The sequence below is a fragment of the Lactuca serriola genome, chromosome 6 (assembly GCF_051521515.1).
Source record: "Lactuca serriola cultivar US96UC23 chromosome 6, Lser_US96UC23_V15, whole genome shotgun sequence".
In the NCBI taxonomy this organism is placed as follows: domain Eukaryota; kingdom Viridiplantae; phylum Streptophyta; class Magnoliopsida; order Asterales; family Asteraceae; genus Lactuca; species Lactuca serriola.
In genome coordinates this window covers 26,083,250-26,108,400 of record NC_136413.1, presented here as the reverse complement: position 1 = coordinate 26,108,400, position 25,151 = coordinate 26,083,250, and the positions used below count along the sequence as shown (strand labels likewise).

At 35.0% G+C, this 25,151-nt stretch overlaps 1 non-coding gene across 1 annotated transcript; it reads left to right on the top strand.

Annotated features, from left to right (window-relative positions):
• Positions 1-1,163: 1,163 nt before the first annotated feature.
• On the top strand, positions 1,164-1,270 carry LOC145060878 (small nucleolar RNA R71). The gene has a single exon (XR_013687060.1). It is a non-coding gene; the product is annotated as a small nucleolar RNA R71 (small nucleolar RNA).
• Positions 1,271-25,151: the final 23,881 nt, after the last annotated feature.

Genomic DNA, 25,151 nt, shown 5'->3' with positions numbered 1-25,151 from the left:
TTTGAACTCTTCTCACTAAGGGTCACCTTGGCATTCTTCTCCAATTGTTGGCGGGTATCGAGTAATTGTTTCAAAAACTTAGCATATTATGGAACTTTGGATAATGAGTCGATAAAAGGAGTATTTATTAGAATACCCTTTACTTGCTCCATGAACTTCAGATGTTTCTGCTCCAGTGGATGAATTCTTTCCTGAGATGGAAATGGTAAGGGAGGACGAAAAGCTTGCGTATTATCAAAAAGTTTCTAATCAGACTGTCTCCATTTCGTGGAGATTGAATATCCACGTTGTGGTCTCAGTAATTCAACAATCTTATTTTCCTTGACTTTTAACTTCTTTGGGTTTGGTCTGGGCTGATGTGGCTCAACTTCTAGAGCTTCTAAGAACTCGGAGATGGTATCTTCTTAAGTTTCAATTACCAGAACTTACGGTTGAGGCTTTTTTTCGGGAATCTTTGGAGAAAGTCTTTCATTAACCAAAGTTGTTAATTGGCCAAGTTGAGCTTCGATGTTGGAGATTGATGCTTGATGATTCCTCAACAAAGCTTGTTGGTCTCTCATAAGCATTTGATGGTCTCTTATCACTGCATCAGTTTCATTATGTCTTTTCTCCGAAGCCTCCATGAATCTTGTAAGTAAGGACTCCAAATCGACCATCTTTTCAGGTGGTTGCTCTTTTTTATAGAGGCCTCAATCAAGTTACCTATACTTTTCTTCTTTTTTCTCTTGTATTCATCGTATGGAAATCGCTCTTTCTTTGGCTTCCTCCAATCTTCCTCATATTTGTCTCTGCTTGAGTAACAAACTTGAGCCTTTTTGTTCCCGTGCTCATCCAAATGGCAATCTTTGGTTAGATGGGGACCATTGCATCTTTCACAACCAACTCTCAAAGCATATATGGATTGGTCCATTTTCGTCATCCTCCGGTCCATAGTGTTTAGCATAGCTAGAACAGCAACCATATCTTCAGAATTGCCTCCCCCGGTTCCTTTTGCTCCATCATGTCTAGGATTCTGATACTCACACGAATGCTTGGAAAACTCTTCAATTAGTTCCTTGATTTCCGCTATATTTTTCTTGGTTAGCGGTCCTTGAGAATCAAGGAATTGTCTTTCCATGACATTAACCCCATCATAAAAGATTGATACTTCTTCTTGCTTATTTAAATCATTTTGGAGACAATTTCTTATCAATCCCTTATAGCGCTCCCATGCCTCGTAGAGTGACTCCCCCGGTTGTTGCTCGAAATTAGCTATTGCTTTCTTCAGTTTAACAACTTTGGAAGGTGAGCAAAAGTGTTCTAGAAATTTCTCATGCATCTGTGCCCATGTAGTAATTGTACTGGGTGGAAGTGCTTTCAACCAATCTTTTGCAGCTCCCTTGAATGTGACAAGTAGCATTCTAAGTAAAATTGTAGTGCGTAGGACATTCAGGATGTCGAAGTATTCAGCAATGTCATTGACTTCGTCAAGGTGTTTGTAAGCATCCTCATGATCTTTCCCGGAAAATGGAACTTCTTTAAGTGCAGACAGAATGTGTCCCTTCAGCTCGAATGTTGTTGCAGCGGGAATTATAGGATGCACTAGACCGGGACCGATGTCTTCTCGAATTATCTTCTGATACGCCTCCCTAGACATATCCGCAATGTTTGCCATCTCGTTTTTCGGCTCGTCTTCGGTTTTGCTTCATTCTTTATCAGTTTCTGTTTCAAAATCGGATTCATGAAGATTCGGATTTTTCTTGAAGCTTTCTAACTTGTATTCGTTCTTTGCGGAATTGCTTGATTCACCCACATTCTTCCCCTTCTTCTTTCTAAAAACTGACTTAAGATCTTTAAAAGGTGACTTCTTTAGTGGATTGGTTCCTGTGTTTTTATCCATCTTCTTGTGAAGGGCTAACTCTAGATCTTCAAGAGGTGGTATCAATGGTGTGTTGGATCCATGAGTCCTGTACTACTGCAATAAAAAAAATAAAAACGTAAAAATGAACAAAACTACTTAAAAATGTCTACTGACTGTTTACCACAACGTGGCAAAAGCTACTACATCGTGTTGTTGTAGAAAATCTAAACAGAAATGAATAATAAAAAAAACGTGAACTAACCGAATTCATGACGTGAGCTTAAGGCCCACGTCGTGACTTCAGTAAAAATAACTAATGCTCAAAATTTAAATTTTTGCAGGTTTTACCCCACAAAAAATGATCTATTAATCTAAAGCAAATAAATTTTAGCTTAATAGTCGTTCCCCGGCAACGGCGCATAAAACTTGATGTCGTAAAAATTAATTATATTTATGCATTAGTTTATCCAACTAATGAACTAATTATTACCTAAGACAATGTACCTTGTTGAAAATAGTATGGCTCAAAAGGCAGGTATCGAACACAGGGAACGGTTTAGCTAATTAATCTAATTACTTCTAAATTAACCTAAAAATAAAAGCAAAAGTTTAAATGGTATTTATCTGATTTTACAAGTTCAGACAAACTTAATTCTTTAACTAACTAATTCAATCAATTACTTAAAACACTTCTGTTTAGTACTTTGAGTCCAAATTTACCAATGTTGAATTAATTAATTCATGTAGAGCTATGCATGGTCACACATAATTTAACACATAATCAATTATTAACGATGATTGGAGCTATGTAAGATTGATTAAGCAAACACAATATTATGGTCACAATATATGATGTCCAACACAACCAATTCTGTTACTTTAATCACTTAACTAAGATTGGTTCGATCCTAGCTCTAGTAATCTAATGATCACTAAATTACTAGGTGTCAAGTTCATGTAAATTAATAATCACTAAGCTACACAAAATATGAATTCAAGCAATTCAAGTATCAAATTTAGCATGCTAGGTATTAACAATCAAATACAAGTATATAACTAACTAGAAAAATCAATAATCAAATAACTAATTCATGAGTTCAAGTTTCATCTAGCTAAACAGAAGTAACTAGATTTAGATACTCATGACTGCAATCAAGCACACAATATGAATTAAATAAGACATAGTTAACTGTACCAAATTAAAGGAGAAAATTATGATCTTCAACTCCTTCTTCTTCCTTGGGTGTTAATACTCAAGTTCTCTGCCTTATTGTCTTCTGGAATTCGTATTCTAACCTTCCAAACTCTGCAACCTACCTCCCAAATCGTAAAAACACCAAGGATTTATATAGTTTCGTGATTTTATGCTCCACGTAGTGTATGAGGACTCAACTTCGTAAATTTAGATTAATCCTAATCGGGCAAGGACTTTGACTTCTCGCATACTCATCTTCTAGAATCACCATCTCCATATCGTGTAAGTGAAGTCCACGACATGGATTTAGCTTTTCGCTAGGATTTTCTTCTTTTTAATTCTTCAATCCTCCAAAGTTCTTCCACTTGTCGCTTTTGTTCCTTATTCTTCAAGATTGCTCATTTTGGCTGCAAAACATAATTCAATCTTATAAGTACCATTTATCTTTGAAAATAACCAAAATATTAAAATATTGCCTAAAAATATATATAAATATGGCAATATCATATATATATATATATATATATATATATATATATATATATATATATATATATATATATACACACACACACAAGATGTGTGCCCGCACAAAGCAGCGGCGATAAATATATTTTTTGGCGAATAGTTTTCTTACGGGAAAATAATTATTAGATTTTGTTATTAGTTATTATGTAATAACAAAAATTATCACTCTTAATCAAAATATTTATGCTTATAACTTATATTTATATTGTATGTTTATACATTTGATGTAAATTAATGATTATCTGTATCTAGTTTAGAAAATATAAATTAACTTATATTGATGAATTTAATATTTTAAAACTGTTATTTTGCTTCATATTAATTTTTTAATAACTTTTTTTTAATTTAAGTCTTCAAAATTTTGATAAGTGTTAATGGTTTTGTTATTTATAATTGATTTGTACAAAAAGTTTTGTATGTTGTACCTCTTAAAATTTACAATATGACTAATATATATATATATATATATATATATATATATATATATATATATATATATATATATATATATATATATATATATATATATATATATATTAAACTTTTATTATGTAGTAAACTTTTTTTTTAAATACATAAGTATTTAAAAGAAAATGAAAGAAGTTTTATTAAAAGATAACCGAACTAATATTATGTATACAGATTACCATCATTATATCAAAATGACTAGTTTGTTACTTATCGATGATACTTCCTTTCAATGAATAATATCTTTATAAAATAATACCTTATGTATATTTTTTCAACTATGCAAACAAAACCAAAATTACACTTTTATTGTAGACTAATACTTGAAGATTGTCGTCTTATTAGAGCACCTCTACAATAGAGATAACTTATCAAAAGCTTTTTCATTTTCACCTAATCATTTTTGCATTGTCGGAAGAAGTTTTTATAAGATAGTTTCTTTAATTATTAACCTTTTCAAGTCTTTTTTTTTTCTCTAAAGTTAACTAATTTATAATTTATATATCTTTAGTTTTTTTAAGCCAACTCGTATAATTTATCATTTACTATCATATGTCATATTTTAACATTATTATTAAAATTAATAAAAATATTGATAAAATTTTACAATATGAATAGACATTTAATGCCAAAAAAAAAAGTAAAATTTAAACAAAACTTTGTCTAGTATTTTTTGCCAAACCTATAAAAGATGAAAAATATGCACATATATAAATAATTAATAAAAAACGATAAAATATTATGTAACTATAATGTTTTATAATAGTGTTATTTTGTAATTTTGAAAGTTTTGATAACAAATTTTAAAATTTATATTTTTTTATAATATATATATATATATATATATATATATATATATATATATATATATATATATATATATATATATATATATATATATATATATATATATATATATATATATATATGAAAAAACATCATAAATGGTCTTTTTGGTTACCCAAAATCTGAAGTTTGGTCCCCGTGGTTTAAAACCCTCATAGATGGTCCCTGTGTTTTCAAAAAATTTGATGTTTGGTCTTTTTTGCTAACTCCGTTAAGTTTGTCCGTTAACTAAAGCATATTTTCGTCATTTCACCACCACAGAGACCATTTATGATGTTTTCTTATATTTAAAAAAAATTAAACATAATTAAATATATAAAAGTTTTCTCTCTCTCTCTCTCTCTCTCTCTCTCTCTTTGTGGCTTTCAACGTCTTCGACTGTTAGAAAAACCAGACTCCACATACTCTCTTTCTCCTTTTTTTCTTCTTCTCTCTAGATCTATCACCTCCGGGATATTGTCAAGTGTTTGTTTGTCCGGTAGGTCGGAATTCGTTTGTCGGCGATTCAACCACATCAAGTATCTCATAGATCATATATATATATATATATATATATATATATATATATATATATATATATATATATATATATATCTGATTTGCCATCGTTTTTATCTCTTCGCCATCACCATGGCGGCTACTAATGCTCCATTTACTATGAAATAGGCACTCACGGTATGTAAATCTCTCCGCTGTGAATATGATTTTTATAAATCTCTTTGTTGTTTTCATCTTCCTATGGTATGATTTGATTATTGAACTGTTATTCGTTGATGCAATTAGGTTTTGTATTGATTGAATCACCATGTTCACACTAAATCCAAACGAAAATTACTTTTTCTTCTAATAATCGAATCAACATGCCTCCTATGTTTGTCTCTGTTTTGCTTATTCCTCTTAATATTTCCATAGCTAATTCCTTAGAAACTGAATGGAATTTTTATTTTATCTTGAATAACACAAAACATATGATTCGTATGGTATTTTTGTAGTTCCCATGGATGATGATTGATTATACATGCAAAATTATGGATATTATGAACCTTCATTCAAAGAACACCTCAGCTTACAACTAATGTCTCCAATATTTGATCACAGAGACACAAAACCCTTCCTCTTTTCACCTGAAAACCCAATCATAATGAACCCAAACGTGAAACCATATCATCGCTTTTTAATCCCATCTGAGCCACCAATCCCACTTCACTACATAAGTGATGAAATTTTGGGTCCAATTTCTAGTTTGATACATGTGATTCTTTGATAGGTATCGATCGATTATGAGAACGAATACATAGAAGAAGGGTGTTCGATACACACGAATCCACACCGCCACCACTCCCTCTGCCACCAGTAGCCGCCTCACCACCACCTTCGGGTGATAAGAACCCGAAAAAACCCATATCGGTTTCCTTTAGAACATAAAGAGAGTCAAATAGAGATGGAGTCCAACAAATATGGACCGTTATTGAAGTAGAGGGGGTCCAACAGACACACACGAACAAGAACTGGAACATAGGTGTTTGTTTTGGTTCGAATTTCAAACAAAAATGAAGTTAATATACAGATATGGTGCCTTATCACTGATGTATGTATGTATGTTTATGTTTTTGTTTGTGTTTATGAGAGAGAGAGACCCTTTTTATTATTTCATTTTTTTAATTAAGTAAAAACATCATAAATGGTCCCTGTGGTAGTAAACTGACGAAAGTGCCCTTCAGTTAACGGACAAAACTTAACGGAGTTAGTAATAAGGACCAATCGTCAAAAGTTTTGAAAGCATAGGGACCATCTTTGATGGTTTTAAACCACAGGGATTAAACTTCAGATTTGAGAAAACCAGAGGGACCATTTATGATGTTTTTTCTATATATATATATATATATATATATATATATATATATTTAAATCGATTACTTAACTAAATATAAAGCCTAAAATAAATCTAATATTTAAATATATAGATCAAATGTAACAAAACTTAAACATAATGTAAGGTAAAAAATAAGTCTTTTAAGTCTAATGCTCCTTTATAAATGGTTTTCCAAAATCTTACTCAAAATAAGTATGTTTTTCATAATCTTAATAAAATAATAATAATAATAATAATAATAATAATAATAATAATAATAATAAAACTACCATTAAAGATACACTTATGTGATGTTTGTTTTTTTAAAGAAAATTTAATGAAGTCTGTGAACCACCTCTGCAGGCCTCTGCAGTAGAAGATGTGGACCAAACGGCTGCAGACTATAATAAGAAATGTGTTTGTTTTTTTAGTATCTGTATGCTACTGCGGATATTAAAAAAATAAAATAAACTCATTTTATAAGCCGATTAGTTTTTTAATACCGAAAAATTAATAATATATGACATTTCAGCAAGAATTTATGATATTTCAGCAAAAAATAATCATATTTCAACAAAAAAAAAATAAAGATATTGTAGCAAAAAATAATGATATTTCATCAAGAAATTATCATTATTCAATTTAAAAATCGAAAAAAAAATCAACAAGAATAAACCAAAAAAAATGAAAAAAAAGGTAAAATAAGATTTCAGCAACATATAATCAAGATTTCAGTAAGAAAAAAGAAGAAGAAGTGGTTGGAAGAGGCAATACATGTGTTGCGCCAAACAGAACATGCGCAAAGGTTTTTTACTCTGAAGACTCCAAAAAAACAAATAACTACGAGATTAAAAATGTTGCGTGTGTGTTGCACCGCGCAGCAATAAGAGGTGTGACGAGTTTTTTTTTACAAAAAATAAACATCACCTTAGTTTATTTTTGTTCATTTTATGATACTCTTTCTAACACCTATTCTCCAAAGTATGACCATGATTGTGTGTTGTTCATTTAAAGATGAAATTATGGGTTTAGGCATAGGCACTGCATTCCTAATTATTGACGTGGTGTCATACATTATTAATTTTTTATGGATAAAGGGACCTAAAGGACCCTAGATCTTCCATCAGTCACTTCTGCATTGAATCAAGAGGGTCAATAACCCAACCATGGACTCAAAAAAAAAATACAAAAATGGCACCAAACTAGATCTAGCAAAATGGATTAGCAAGATGGAAGCTTTCTACCTCTCAGGGAAAGCAAATGAAGAACAAATCTCGGATCTTCAAGCTCCAAGTAAACTCCAAATGGTTCACTTCTTCTTCTCCTTCACAAGCACCCAAAAAGCATATTGTAAGGCTCAAACTCTCAAGATCTCAATTAGGGTTTGATTTTATGGACAAGAGGGCATGGAGGCTGTCTAAACATAGCCTGATGAGGCTATCACAAGGTTTAAATGGGGTCAAACACCCTAAAATTATGATTTCATTAATGCATACGTATGCCGCGTGTATTCAACGTACGCCCAACGTACATTTTCCATGGTCGCGATCCAAATCCGGGCTAGTACGCTAAGCGTACCACCCTTTACGCCCCCCCCCCCCCCCCCCGTACTAACTCGAGGACCAAAATGCAATACTTTTAATAAGGAGGGATTACATATGAAACTTACAAATTTTCTAAGTGTTACACGTGGTGCGCCCTAGAAGACAATGAAGACCCTAATTTGTAGGCTTTGTACCCTATTTAATGGCACTAACTTCGAGGGTTGCTTCCATTCCTCGCCTCCAACGCCTCCAAACCGCTAATACACGAAGCCCTAGCATATGTTTCGTTGTTTTTCCTTGAAGTTTTGTGTTTAGGTGCTTTTTGTAATTCTTGAATAGGAAGCTAGCCATTTGGTGCTTTTGGAAGCAATATCTAACCAAGTTATTACCTTTTTCTACATCCTCTAAACCTTTGTGAGGTATAAATTATCAACCATTATATTCTTTGCTTCTTAAATCTACATTTTTTTTTTGCATATGTAATCCCTTTCTTGTTTTTGGATTGTAACTTCCATGTTTCTCGTTGGGTGTTATTTATAAAAAAAATGTATATATGTCAGTCGACGATTGGAATCTTTTATGAATAAATGGAGAATTATTTGAATATATTTGTTTATATATGATGTACGTAGAAATTGGATAAGTATTATGTGTATATAATATTTGTGTAAAAATATATTTTAAAACTTAATAAACATGGCTAAAAAATATTAATTCAGAAAAAATAATCTAAACAAAAGTTGCAGAGATAACGATTACAAACTCGTGAATATAAAGAACGTCTAAATCTGACTTCGAATGAGGAGGTTATGATTTTTCGAAGTTTTGGTGTGACATAGTACAACAATGTGCAGTACAAAAATCAAAATGAAAATTGATTGGTTTTTAGCCAAAAAATCGAAACGAGCATCGAAGTACTCGTAAATCCAAATATGTCGATATAAAGATAGTCGAGAACAGAGTCCGTATGAAAAAGTTATAATTTTCACACAGATTTTAACAATATAATCTCCATAGAAATATGAAATTAAATAGAATGAGAATTAGTTGTTGGAATCTAAACGAAATTTGTAATACTTGGAAATAGCTACGCATGAATATACATAATTTTGAAAATGGAGCTTATATGCAAATTTTATAATTTTTCGAAGATTGCAAAAAATACCCGCAAAGGCGATGACGTGGAACCACAACTTTGTGACACACGACACTATAAAAATAGAGTCTTGTACACCGATGCGGCTCCAACAAATGACGAACACATAAGGTGTGGCGTGCCTATGGACAACATGACGCGTCTCAATAGGATCTACATATATATATATATATATATATATATATATATATATATATATATTTGTATATATATATATATATATATATATATATCAAACGAATTTCATACTTTTAAGTTACAATTTCGATCCCTTTGTCTCAAACTTTCTCCCTCCTTCTTGAGTCCTATTTTTTTGTAGTTTTTATAGTGTTTTAGCAGAGCTTCTGAGTCATCGGAGAGTCCATCAAGTAGAACCTTTTGGGTTTAAGTTCTGCCTACGAACTTTTCGTACTTTTGTTAGAAAAATCTAGAAGATAAGATGCACTTATATTACTTTGAATGTAACTTATATTTATGTTTATAATCACTATTATGAACTTATAAATAAGATTTATCAGTGATTCTATGTCATTATACTGATTGATCTCCTTACGGGAGGTGATGTCTAGGTTAGATTTAATGAGGTGTTTAAAGTGGATTTTCCAAAAAGCATACCTTTTATACCAAACGGATCCTACCTCCAATATGATCTTACCTGGTTATTCCTTATCAGCTAGATCTTGATGTATTTATTGAGTTTATTGTGGAATCTAAACTACTGTTATTATAGTATTGAGAATATAAAACTAAGAGTAAGACTTAGTGATATTTATAACTAGGTCTTTTGAATGGAAAATATAAGGTTTTAGGCGAGGTGTTGACCTAATCGCAAGTCATCCACTTTTAACAAGTGAGTGCGTAGTTACTTTTATCTTACACATAGATACAAAGTGTTTAGATGACTAAATGCTATATGTGCTTATTATATGTGTTCCAGGTATCTATGTTAGATAAATAAAATAACATGATTTTACTTAATCATATATGTATTTTCCGTACTTATAATATACTGGGTAGTGAAGGGTTGTGAAAGATGAAAACGATGATAAGAGGCCATGACCATTATAGTACTATTATACTGATGAATTAGTAATATAACAAAGTATAGATGACGACCACAAACTATTCCAGTTAGTCTAGTAGAACACAGGCTGGCTCACAACCTTTAGGTGTTAATAAACTATTTGTTCATTCGTTGTACTCTATCCCCCATGGTTTCCATAATGACTTATATTGCTAAGGAATCCCTAAAGCAGTATTATCTACTCGTTGCTTATGATGATCCTTAGGACAGGTACATTGAGATCGATTATTTTAAGACCAGGGGGTGAGTATAACGGGAATAGTAATCGGGTTAATTGTTTGATGTGGCACATATAATTAAAAGACTTCAATTATTGTTGGTCGAAAATCTTATATGTTCACCAGGCTCCCAAGTCTGACCCACTCAATTTTTTGTTACACAGGTAGTGATACGAAAGCATGTGGATTATGAGTTTAAATTTGCTGAGAGATCTAACGAATTCGTAGGCCATTAGTATAATAAATTATTGTAAGGCCTGCAATGACTAGTTTATGCTTATGTTTTCTGTATAGATGATGACATCCCAAGTTTTTATAATTAGTGAAAAACATTTTTTTGGAAATACTTTGATATTGATATTATCTTTACATTACACATGTTTTAGTTAGAAATTCCACATTAATATTCCTTTGTTATGAATTATTATTTAGTGAATGACTATTGGATTCTCCATATTCCCCCATTACTCTCCATAATTAGTGAACATTATAGGAAACATTATTATGAGTTTTATGAGTGTAGTTATGCAGCACTATAACGAGCATTCATATCATACATCACCTTTCATCTTCTTTGTCTAGTATAAATAGTTAATATTATGTATTGTAATGTTTGATGATTTTCATCACAAGTATTGGAATAAAAGTTCTCTCTACTCTCATGTCTTTCTCTACTCTATAATTTATCTGTTATTTGATCATATTTTATAACACGTTATCAACACGACTCTACCATAGAGCTCTAACTCTTTATCGCTCTTGTTATTTTCGGGTATGTATTTTTTATAATTTCACATGTAAAATGATTACATATTATTGTATGAAATTTATTAACTAAAAATTCCTTAAGATACAAGTCTTGATTTTTATTAGTATTTTTACAATGGAAAACTATATTATGCTAGAGAAAACTTTCTCTACTTTCCATGCCACCAACATGCTCCTGTAGCAGCAATATTGTGAGAAAGATTTAAAAAAGAATCTAAATTAATCTCATGTCTTCTTGTGGCTAAACAAAAAATAAGTTATTGATGAAAAATCAGCAATCAATCCCGACCGGTTCTAGTGCATTCCCTGAAGTGAATGCAGTATCATATAATCATAATAGTCATGGATATAATCGAGGCCGTGGAGGCTATTATCATAAAAAATAACAAGATTACAAGCAACCACCAGAAGTTGGAAAATAACAAAAATCCACATCCTAATGATAAAACTGGACAAGGAAAAAAGAAAGTTGAAAATGTTTGTCACCGATGTGGAATGACCGTTCATTGGTCTTGTACATGCTGCTTACCAAAGCATTTTGTTGATCTTTATCAAACTTATCTAAAATCTAAAGAAAAATAAAATATCAAAACAAAATTTATTCAAAGTGATATTCATAAAGATCAACCAGAAATGACACATTTGGATGTTGTCGATTTTCTTGTCTACCCAGAAGGGACAAGTGGTGATATGGATGGTGATTGATCAAAATAATGTGTAGTTTTGTTTCATGACATTTATAATGTTTTTATGTCATATTCGTTTCATGAGAAATGATGTCGTCACAATCTTCCCAAATTAATAAAATATGAATTTATTTCTCTAAGTCGAATGTTTCTTATGTTTTATTTATTTCTTGAAAAGAAACATGGATATTCGCAAAAGAAATAATGAAGATATATTTCTTACAGAAAATGCAATAACACATAGCATTTTTAATAATGAAAAGTATTTTGCTTACTTATCAATTAGAGAAGCAAATGTTAATATAATAACAGGTAATACAAAAATGATTGAAGGCTCCGGAAGAACGAATATAATATTACAACAAGGGACACTAAGTACAAATTAGTGATGCATTATTTTCGTCTAAATCACCAAGATTGAAGGCTCCGGAAGAGAGAATATAGTATTACCACAAGTGACAATAATTACAATTGGTGATGCATTATTTTCATTAAAATCATCAATAAATTTATTAAGTTTTAAGGATATTCGGTCTAACGGATATCATATTGAAACAACTAATGATGATAATAAAAATTAGCTCAACATTACAAAAATGATACCGGATAAGAAAAGTTTGTTTGAAAAATTACCTGTATTGTCCTCCGGACTGTACTATACAAATATTACAATGATTCATGCTATTGAAAATATTACAATGATTCATGCTATTGAAAATAAAATAGATATGATATTACCGTCATAGTTTGGCATGACCGGTTGGGCCATCCCGGATCAATTATGGTATGTAGAATAAATGAAACTTCAAGTGGTCATTCCTTGAAAAACCAGAAGATTTTTCAAGATAATGAATTATGTTGCATGCTCTCAAGGAAAATTAATTTCCAGTCCATCATTGAACAAATTTGGGTATGAAAAGTCTTAGTTTCTTACTAAGAATTCAAGAGGATATATATGGACTAATTCATCCAACACCATGTGGACCATTTAGATATTTTATGGTTTTAATTGACGCGTCAACTAGATGGTCACATGTGTGCTTGTTTTCTAGTCATAATTTGGTTTTTGCAAGATTACTTGCATAAATAATTTGCCTAAGGGCACATTTTCCCGATTACCCAATTATGAAAATTTGAGTTGACAATGATGGAGAATTTACATCATAAGCTTTTAATGATTATTCCATGTCGTTTAGGATAACTATTGAACATCACGTTGCATATGTTCATACAAAAAATGGTTTAGCTGAGTCGTTAATCAAACACCTTTAATTAATTGCAAGACCATTACTAATGCATTATAAACTTCCTAGTCAACATAAGGGCATGAAATTTTACATGCAACATCACTTATATGCATAATGACAACTAGTTATCATGAGTTCTCCCCTATCCAACTGGTTTGCGGTCAGGTACCAAATATTTACCATCCAAGGATGTTTGGATGTATAATTTAGGTACCCATTTCTCCACCTCACTTCACAAAAATGGGTTCTCAAGAAGAATGAGAATTTATGTTGGATATGAATCTCCATCTATAGTAAAATATTTAAAATCATCAATTGGAGATTTATTTACAGCTATATTTGATGATTATTATTTTGATGAATCATATTTTCCAACATTATGGGGAGAAATAAAGAAGCTGGAAAATAAAACCTCTTGAAAGGAATTGTCACTTTTAGTTTTAGATCCTTGTTCAAGTCAATGTGAACTTGAAATAAAAAAGATAATTCCTTTACAAAATGTAGCAAATCAATTGGCAGAAGCATTTACTGACCCTAAGTGACTAACAAAGTCTCATGTACCAGCTATACTTACTCCAGTTAAAATTGATATCCCAGAAGGAAAAAAAATACAACTGCAAATGAATCTTAGGCAAGCCTGAAGCGTGGAAGATCAGCCGGTTCCAAAGATAAAAATCCTCGAAAATGAAATGAAGAAAATTCAATTGATAGTCCAAAAGAGAAAACAAAATCTCTTGAAAAGATTAATGAAGCTCTAGAAGAGCTCAATGACATAACAAAAGAAAATAAGGTACCTGAAAAAATGAAAATGACGAGATTGATGGGTTTTGGTCATAAGACATCCTATGTGCTCATACAAACCCTAAAGCTCAGATCTAGGTTTCTCTATTGCACATACTTTGAATCCAAGACTTTGAACCCTAATACTAGCATATGGAAATCAGAATTCACATGTAAATAGTTTTAAGAACATACCTTGATTGTTATATAGCAATAACAATCCAATTCCTCCTTGAATTGACATTGGAAAGCAGAGAGTCACAAGTGTCACTCCTCTAATGGCTTACAAACACCATAAGCAAGTGGAGAAGGTATAAAGAGAGAGGAGGGAGGTTATGTAACGCCCGGGTTTTCAGGGCTAAGCATTTTTGTCAATGTAATAGTCTAGGTCAACTATTGTAACTCTTTTTGAAGTAATAAATATAAAATATTTGAGTATTATGTGAATTATGTGTGTTTATGTGTTTATTATTTAATTATAAATGTATAATTAATAAAGAATAAAAATGAGCGTCAAAATTAAAGTGTGAGATAATCCTGATATATATCTCTACATAAAGTTGTAGAATACGTCTCAAGGTTTCCGTACATATAAAGAATGCCGAAATCCGAGCTATAACGAAGAAGTTATGGCCCGCCGAAGTTTTACGGCAAAACCGGCACGACACCGGGAGACGTAAATAGTGAATTTACGATAGAAGACTTTTTAGCCTTATCAATCTAAACAAAAGTCGTAGAATATGTTAAACTAAGAACATCGATAAAAAGAACGCCCAAATCTGACTTCGTATGAAGAAGTTATGATTTTTCTAAGATTCGGCTTAGCAGTGCACGGCCTGAAACTCGAATTTTAGTTCGAGCGGTTTTTGGCTTACGCAACGTAAATGAGAGTTGAAGATCTCATTAATAGGAAATCAACGGTAAAAAGACAGACAAAAACAGAGTCCGTATGTAGAAGTTATTAATTTTACGCAGACGTTTAACAGTATAATCTCCTTGTACTGTTAAATTTAAGATCGATCGAGAATTGGCTGACGGTGTCAAAATGAAAGTTGTAGATCTTATTATTACCTACGCGTGGATATAAAGAACGTCAAAAACGGAGGTCGTATGTGAAAGTTACGGATTTTAGAAGTCGGAAGTGTGCTGTGCGAAAATGGGTGATGTGGCACAATCTTGACCATTGCTTTCTCCCCAAGGCTTGCCACCAGATGGTGACATGTGGCACCAAGTTCAGCCACATTTCACCCTATAAATACCACCTCTCCCACCCTCATTTTCTTCACACCTTTCCCATTCTTTCTTCTCTTTACTCTCTCTCTCTAGAACCTCTCTCTAGCCCCGAAATCCCCCGAAAAGCCTAGGGAACCTCCCTAGCACGAGGCGGAAGCCCCGGAGTGCTCGAAGGCTCCGAGAAGAAGAGCTTTTCGGCTCGGGAACGCTGCTCCAAGCAAAGCCCGGTTTTCTATAAAACCCGCTGTAAGTGAGCTACGCCTACGCTATTTTTAATATAGCTTTTATTTAATTATAGTAACGTTATTAGGAACTTATAATAAATACTTGGGCTATTATTATGGGTTATATAAGTATTTTTTTGACGCTTATATAATAATAATAATAATAGCTAGACTATTAATTAGTCTCGACGAATAATAAACTAAACTCTAGTGGTAATAATACTAGGTTTCGTCGAAGAAAATTCTTTTTAAGAAGCGAAGCGCTGTCTGAGTTCGGAATCACCACCTTTTCAGGTGAGTGCATATTTACTTTCAACTTACACATAGATATGAAGTATTTAATATAAATTACGTGCTATTTGTGCATATTATCTGAATACTTGCTATCTATGCTGGATGAACGTTTTATACATGTTTTCAAAGATTTAAACTGTATATGTATTTTATATCTACAAAATGTGTTGGGTAAAACATGGGTAGATGTAATAGTTGCTGTGTGACAAAATAAAATAATGAGAGGCCTCGTTATAGATGTTATTGATGATCCAGTCATCTAGCGGAGTATAGATGACGACCACGGACTATTCTAGACAGTCCAGTGGAACACTAGCAGGCTCGCAACCTGTAGGTGTTTATTTGAACTGTGTGTTTATTTGAACTGTGTGCTCACCAGATGTACTCCATCCCCCACATGGTTGCCTATTATGACATTTATTGCTGAGGAATCCCCTTAGTAGTAGTGTCCGTCCCGATGATGATCCTTAGGCTAGGTCCCTTATGATAGGTGTTTAGGGACGTAAAGTGAGGATAACGGGAACGGGTAATCGGGTTATTATTGATTGATGAAATTAATAAACTATTTATTGTGGGTTGAAAACCCTATGTGCTCACCAGGCTCCCAAGCCTGACCCACTCAGTTTTATGTATTACAGGTAGTGGCGCTTGAGCATATATATGATGTTTGGACGAGGGATTACGGATATAGGCCTGTAGATATGAAATAATGTAGTAAGGCTTGTATTGTACTGTTTATGCTTTTGATCTGTACGAGCATGACATCCCGAGTCTTTTAATGAAATACATTTCTATGGAAATGCTTTTGATAAATCTTTATCATATTATTGTTTTGGGACAAATTCCGCAACACTTTTATTTAAAATGTTACTCTGATTTTTAAACAAAGCATAAACAAACCGGTCTTTTCTGGCCGTGATTTTGGGGATGTCACAGGTTAGAATTCGTATCTAGGACTTCTTGGGAAGGGATACACGAATTCATGACCTTGGGGTTGTTTATATAGGTGTAGAGATAGGGTTTCAGTCATTATCTTTATCTAGTTGATTATCCATTAAGCAACCAATAAGATAATCCTTGAATCCTTATCATACTCGAATTCTAAGGCTTTCCAACCTTAAATTCGTCCACCATACTTATAAGATAATCCTTACCTTATTTTGTAACTATCACATAATTACAATTCAGCCCCTCTAGTTTAATTAATTACATTTGATCACAAAATTAATTCTTACTCAATTATTGACCAATATTAATTAAACAAATATGATTTCTCCTTTAATATATTATTCTTATAACATATTAATAAATCATAATAACCTCTCTCTTTATTTATTTCTCCAATCAAGTTGCTTAGGTGAAGGCAACCCAAAAGGACCATGCACCATCGGGTCAAGTACATACCAAAATAGTTATGGACTTAGACACTAATCCAACAGAGATCTCAATAAATTATGTCATGACAGGAATAAGACGGAACCGAAATAAGATAGACGTCGATGATAATTTTTTATACCATGTTCCGCGTGCAATTATAAAGAAAGTGAGGATCTTGAACCTAAATCTATCGAGAAATGTATGAATAGAAAATATTGGCCAAAATGGAAAGATGAAATAAATAAAGAACTTAATTCTATTACTCAATGAAAAGTTTTTGGACCTGTAGTCCGTACACCAAACAAAGTAAGAACAGCGGGACACGAATGGGTATTTGTGCGGAAAAGAAACGAGAAAAATGAAGTTGTGAGATATAAAGCAATACTTGTCGCACAAGGTTTTACCCAAAGACCCGAAATTGATTATGAAGAAACATATTCTCTGGTAGTTGATGCAATTACATTCAGTTATTTTATAAGTTTAACAACATATGCAAAACTTGAGATGTGTCTAATGGATGTATTTACCGCATATTTATATGGTTCAGTTGAAAATGATACTTATATGAAAATCACAGAAGGGTTTAAGGTGCCAGAAGCACAAACTTCTAATTCTCGTGCAGTATATTTGGTAAAATTAAATAAATCTTTGTATAGATTGAAACAATCTGACCGTATGTGCTTCAATTGTTTTAGTACATTTCGGTTGAAAGAGTGCAATAAAAATGATCCATTAAGCCCATGTGTATTCATAAAAAGATGCATATAAGAGTTTATCATAATTGATGTTATTGTAGATGATTTGAACATAATTGGAACTCCTAGAGTTGGAAAAGGTCACATCCTGTTTGAAAGAAATTTTTGAAATGAATCATCTTGGTAAGATGAAGCGACTATTCAAATCGAACAGCCCGAGTTGAATGAAGGGCAGACTGAGGAAAGAGACTACAGTGGAACCGTTGGTCAAGCCAACCCACCAATAGTTCAACAAAACAACCAAGGTGACGAAGTCAAGAGGAATGGATGCAAGTACAAGGATTTTCTGACTTGCAAGCCATCAACTTTCACGGGAAAAGAAGATCCAATCAGGGTCATGGATTGGATCTCGGAGATGGAGTTAGCTTTCATGACGTGCGGTTGCAGAGGAAAGCTACAGACCACATTTGCAGTACGTCAGTTTCGAGGAGGCGCTGTACGTTGGTGGAATACCTTGGGGAAGACTTTAAGCCCCAACAAGCCCCTACAACTGACATGGGTAGAATTTCTGGTGCAATTCAAATGAAAATACTGCTCGGCCCAAAACCTGCTAGAGTTAGAGAACCAGTTTCTAACCTTGAAGAAGGGAAGCATGTCAATCGATGAATACACGAACAACTTCACAGAAAAGATGGAGTTTGCCTTGCGTCTTGTTCCGGATGAGCTGACGAAAATTGATAAGTACGCAAAGGGACTTCCATGGGAGTACGCGGTGCCAGTACGTCAGGCACCTACTTTGGAGGCAGCTATCTGGGCTGCCAAGTCTGTGGAGGAGATGATTAAGGGAAGAGCTGCCAGCAAAATCGAGGTTGGCGAGAAGAGGAAATTTGAAGGGTCTGCTAAACCCAACAAAAAGAAGAGCAAGTTCGGTTCAAAAAAATTCGAGGGAGGAAACGAATTTAAATGGTGCGAGAAGTGCAAGAAGAAGCACTCGGGAAAATGTGGCGATGAAGTAACCTGCTACAAGTGTGGGAAAACAGGGCACTATGCCAATGAGTGCACCACCAACAAGGTGTGCTACGAGTGTCGTGAAGAAGGGCATATTGCTAAGGATTGCCCAAGGAAGAAAGATGCGGGAAGGCCCAACATACCACCAAAGCCAAAGGCGAGAGCCTTTCAGATGACGCTCAAGGCTGCGAAGGAGGCAGCAGACGTCGCTTCAGGTACCTTTCTTGTAAATGGTTTGCCTGCAAATATACTATTTGATTCCGGAGCCAATTACTCCTTTGTGTCGCATAAATTTGGTGGAAGATTAGCATTGCCTGTAGAAAAACTAGATAATGTTCTGATTGTAGAAGTTGCCAGTGGCAAACTCGTACCTGTTAGTAATCGTATTAGGAACATCGTCATTGACCTAAACGGAAACGAATTCCATGAGGAACTATTACCCATAGAGTTAAACGGTTTCGACATCGTTTTGGGTATGGATTGGCTTAGCGCCAACGATGCCGAGATATTATGCCAAAAGAAGATAGTTAGGATAAACCCACCCGGAAAGGAATCATTTATGGTGTACGGGGACAAACGCAGAGTAACTTCTGGAATCATCTCCCTGATGAAAGCCAGGAAATGTTTGTCCAAAGGATGTGCATCATACTTGGCATTCGTAATCGATGCTAAGAAAGAAAAGAAAGAGGTGCAGAATATACCGGTTGTGTGCGATTATCCGGAAGTCTTTCCCGAAGATCTTCCCGGATTACCACCTGATAGACAAGTGGAGTTTCGTATAGACTTGTTACCAGGAACAACACCGATAGCAAAGCCACCTTACCGATTAGCACCGACGGAGATGAAGGAGCTCATGACACAACTTCAGGAGTTGTTGGATAGCGGATTCATTCGACCTAGTTCATCACCCTGGGGAGCTCCGGTGTTATTCGTGAAGAAGAAGGACGGAAGCATGAGGATGTGCATAGACTACCGAGAGCTGAATAAGGCAACGGTGAAGAACAAGTATCCATTGCCGAGGATTGATGACCTATTCGATCAGCTGCAAGGTTCGAGCTACTTCTCAAAGATCGATCTTAGGTCAGGATATCATCAGCTGAAGGTGAGAGAGCAGGATATTGAGAAGACTGCATTCAGAACAAGATATGGACACTACGAGTTCTTGGTTATGTCATTCGGACTAACCAATGCTCCCGCAGCATTCATGGATTTGATGAATAGGGTCTGTAAACCATTCCTCGATAAATCTATGATAGTGTTCATCGACGACATTCTTATTTACTCGAAAAGCCAGGAGGAGCATGGCAAGCATCTACGAGAAGTGTTGGAGGTGTTAAAGAAGGAGAAGCTTTTTGCGAAGTTCTCCAAATGCGACTTCTGGATACGGGAAGTCCAATTCTTGGGTCATGTTGTTAACCAAGAAGGAATAATGGTTGACCCCGCCAAGATCGAGGCTGTAATGAAGTGGGAACGTCCGAAGAGTCCCACGGAGGTTCGAAGCTTTCTAGGATTAGCCGGATATTACCGACGATTTATCCAAGGCTTTTCTTCGATAGCTGCTCCATTAACAGCTTTGACCCATAAAGGAGCTACGTATACATGGAGTGAGAAACACGATGAGGCGTTCGAGAAGCTAAAGAAGAAGTTATGTGAAGCACCGATACTTTCTCTACCCGATGGAGTTGAAGATTTCGCGGTTTATAGTGATGCATCTGGAGTCGGGTTGGGTTGTGTTCTGACCCAAAGAGAAAAGGTGATAGCATACGCATCTCGACAATTGAAAGAGCACGAAAAGAACTACCCCACTCATGATCTGGAGTTGGCAGCGGTAGTATTTGCCTTAAAGATATGGAGGCATTACCTCTATGGTACGAAGTGTAAGCTCTTCACTGATCATAAGAGTCTCCAGTATCTCTTTAATCAGAAGGAGTTGAACATGAGGCAACGACGCTGGCTAGAGCTTCTCAAGGACTACGACTGTGAGATACTTTACCACCCAGGTAAAGCAAATATTGTTGCTGATGCTCTCAGTCGGAAAGTCAATCTTGAAAGAAAAAGGCCAAGAGCGTTAAGAATTGAAGTCGTCTCGACGATTGTGGAAAGTATCAGGAAAGCTCAAGAAGAAGCCTTAGAAAAGAATGACCGAAAGGAAGAACGTTTGGGAAAAACGTTAGTGTTCGGTACAAACAGTCGAGGACTGAAGGTATTCCAAGATCGAATCTAGGTACCTAAGATGGGAGGAATAAGAGATCTTCTAATGGAAGAAGCACACAAGACCATGTACTCGATTCATCCCGGTAGCACTAAAATGTATAGGGACCTAAAACCCTACTACTGGTGGCCGACGATGAAGCTCGATGTTGCGAAGTATGTGGCCGAGTGCGTAACATGCGCGAGGGTTAAGGCACAACATCAGAAACCGTATGGGAGTTTAGAACCTTTACCTGTACCCATGGGTAAATGGGAAGACATCACCATGGATTTTGTGACTAAACTGCTCAGAACGAAGAACGGACACGACATGATTTGGGTAGTCGTGGATCGTTTCACCAAGAGTGCACACTTCATAGCCGCCAACGAGAAGTGGTCTATGGATAAGCTCGCAAACGCTTACGTGAAGGAAATTGTAAGACTTCACGGTGTCCCTCTTACGATTGTGTCAGATCGTGATAGTCGTTTCACGTCAAGGTTTTGGAGGAGTCTACAAGAGGAGTTGGGTACAAAGTTGTGTTTGAGTACTGCTTACCATCCGCAAACTGATGGTCAGAGCGAAAGAACGATTCAGATGCTGGAAGATATGTTGAGAGCATGTACCCTCGAATTCCAAGGGAATTGGGACGAGCACTTACCTCTGGTAGAGTTTTCCTACAACAATAGTTTTCACTCGAGCATCAAGATGGCACCTTATCAGGCCTTGTATGGACAGAAGTGTCGTACGCCGTCTTGTTGGCTTGAAGCCGGAGAGAAGCAGTTTATGGGCCCCGAGATAGTCCATGAGACTGCTGAGAAATTGAAGGTGATTAGGGAAAGAATGTTAGCAACTCAGGATCGTCAGAAGAGCTATGCTGACAAGAAAAGACGACCGATAACCTTCGAAGTTGGGGATTCCGTTTTACTTAAAGTCTCACCGTGGAAGGGACTTATACGATTTGGGAAACGAGGAAAGTTGAGTCCAAGGTTTATTGGACCGTTCAAAGTTCTTCAGAAGATTGGGAACCAAGCTTACAAGCTGGAATTGCCCGAAGAACTCAATGGTATTCATAACACCTTCCATGTGTGTTATTTGAGGAAATTCATGGGAGATGTTCCCGACATAATTCCAATCTCGGAATTAAGGATGGATGAGAATAAAAGGCTGATCGAAGAGCCTGAGGCAATTATTGACCGTAAGACTAAGAAGCTACGACGCAAGATGGTCAACTTGGTGCTAGTCCGATGGAAACATTCGAATGGGCCGAATCTCACTTGGGAAACAGAGGATGACATGATGAGTCGCTATCCACATCTGTTTGCTGATGCATGATTCCGGGACGGAATCATCCTAAGGGGGAGAGAATTGTAACGCCCGGGTTTTCAGGGCTAAGCATTTTTGTCAATGTAATAGTCTAGGTCAACTATTGTAACTCTTTTTGAAGTAATAAATATAAAATATTTGAGTATTATGTGAATTATGTGTGTTTATGTGTTTATTATTTAATTATAAATGTATAATTAATAAAGAATAAAAATGAGCGTCAAAATTAAAGTGTGAGATAATCCTGATATATATCTCTACATAAAGTTGTAGAATACGTCTCAAGGTTTCCGTACATATAAAGAATGCCGAAATCCGAGCTATAACGAAGAAGTTATGGCCCGCCGAAGTTTTACGGCAAAACCAGCACGACACCGGGAGACGTAAATAGTGAATTTACGATAGAAGACTTTTTAGCCTTATCAATCTAAACAAAAGTCGTAGAATATGTTAAACTAAGAACATCGATAAAAAGAACGCCCAAATCTGACTTCGTATGAAGAAGTTATGATTTTTCTAAGATTCGGCTTAGCAGTGCACGGCCTGAAACTCGAATTTTAGTTCGAGCGGTTTTTGGCTTACGCAACGTAAATGAGAGTTGAAGATCTCATTAATAGGAAATCAACGGTAAAAAGACAGACAAAAACAGAGTCCGTATGTAGAAGTTATTAATTTTACGCAGACGTTTAACAGTATAATCTCCTTGTACTGTTAAATTTAAGATCGATCGAGAATTGGCTGACGGTGTCAAAATGAAAGTTGTAGATCTTATTATTACCTACGCGTGGATATAAAGAACGTCAAAAACGGAGGTCGTATGTGAAAGTTACGGATTTTAGAAGTCGGAAGTGTGCTGTGCGAAAATGGGTGATGTGGCACAATCTTGGCCATTGCTTTCTCCCCAAGGCTTGCCACCAGATGGTGACATGTGGCACCAAGTTCAGCCACATTTCACCCTATAAATACCACCTCTCCCACCCTCATTTTCTTCACACCTTTCCCATTCTTTCTTCTCTTTACTCTCTCTCTCTAGAACCTCTCTCTAGCCCCGAAATCCCCCGAAAAGCCTAGGGAACCTCCCTAGCACGAGGCGGAAGCCCCGGAGTGCTCGAAGGCTCCGAGAAGAAGAGCTTTTCGGCTCGGGAACGCTGCTCCAAGCAAAGCCCGGTTTTCTATAAAACCCGCTGTAAGTGAGCTACGCCTACGCTATTTTTAATATAGCTTTTATTTAATTATAGTAACGTTATTAGGAACTTATAATAAATACTTGGGCTATTATTATGGGTTATATAAGTATTTTTTTGACGCTTATATAATAATAATAATAATAGCTAGACTATTAATTAGTCTCGACGAATAATAAACTAAACTCTAGTGGTAATAATACTAGGTTTCGTCGAAGAAAATTCTTTTTAAGAAGCGAAGCGCTGTCTGAGTTCGGAATCACCACCTTTTCAGGTGAGTGCATATTTACTTTCAACTTACACATAGATATGAAGTATTTAATATAAATTACGTGCTATTTGTGCATATTATCTGAATACTTGCTATCTATGCTGGATGAACGTTTTATACATGTTTTCAAAGATTTAAACTGTATATGTATTTTATATCTACAAAATGTGTTGGGTAAAACATGGGTAGATGTAATAGTTGCTGTGTGACAAAATAAAATAATGAGAGGCCTCGTTATAGATGTTATTGATGATCCAGTCATCTAGCGGAGTATAGATGACGACCACGGACTATTCTAGACAGTCCAGTGGAACACTAGCAGGCTCGCAACCTGTAGGTGTTTATTTGAACTGTGTGTTTATTTGAACTGTGTGCTCACCAGATGTACTCCATCCCCCACATGGTTGCCTATTATGACATTTATTGCTGAGGAATCCCCTTAGTAGTAGTGTCCGTCCCGATGATGATCCTTAGGCTAGGTCCCTTATGATAGGTGTTTAGGGACGTAAAGTGAGGATAACGGGAACGGGTAATCGGGTTATTATTGATTGATGAAATTAATAAACTATTTATTGTGGGTTGAAAACCCTATGTGCTCACCAGGCTCCCAAGCCTGACCCACTCAGTTTTATGTATTACAGGTAGTGGCGCTTGAGCATATATATGATGTTTGGACGAGGGATTACGGATATAGGCCTGTAGATATGAAATAATGTAGTAAGGCTTGTATTGTACTGTTTATGCTTTTGATCTGTACGAGCATGACATCCCGAGTCTTTTAATGAAATACATTTCTATGGAAATGCTTTTGATAAATCTTTATCATATTATTGTTTTGGGACAAATTCCGCAACACTTTTATTTAAAATGTTACTCTGATTTTTAAACAAAGCATAAACAAACCGGTCTTTTCTGGCCGTGATTTTGGGGATGTCACAGGTTAGAATTCGTATCTAGGACTTCTTGGGAAGGGATACACGAATTCATGACCTTGGGGTTGTTTATATAGGTGTAGAGATAGGGTTTCAGTCATTATCTTTATCTAGTTGATTATCCATTAAGCAACCAATAAGATAATCCTTGAATCCTTATCATACTCGAATTCTAAGGCTTTCCAACCTTAAATTCGTCCACCATAC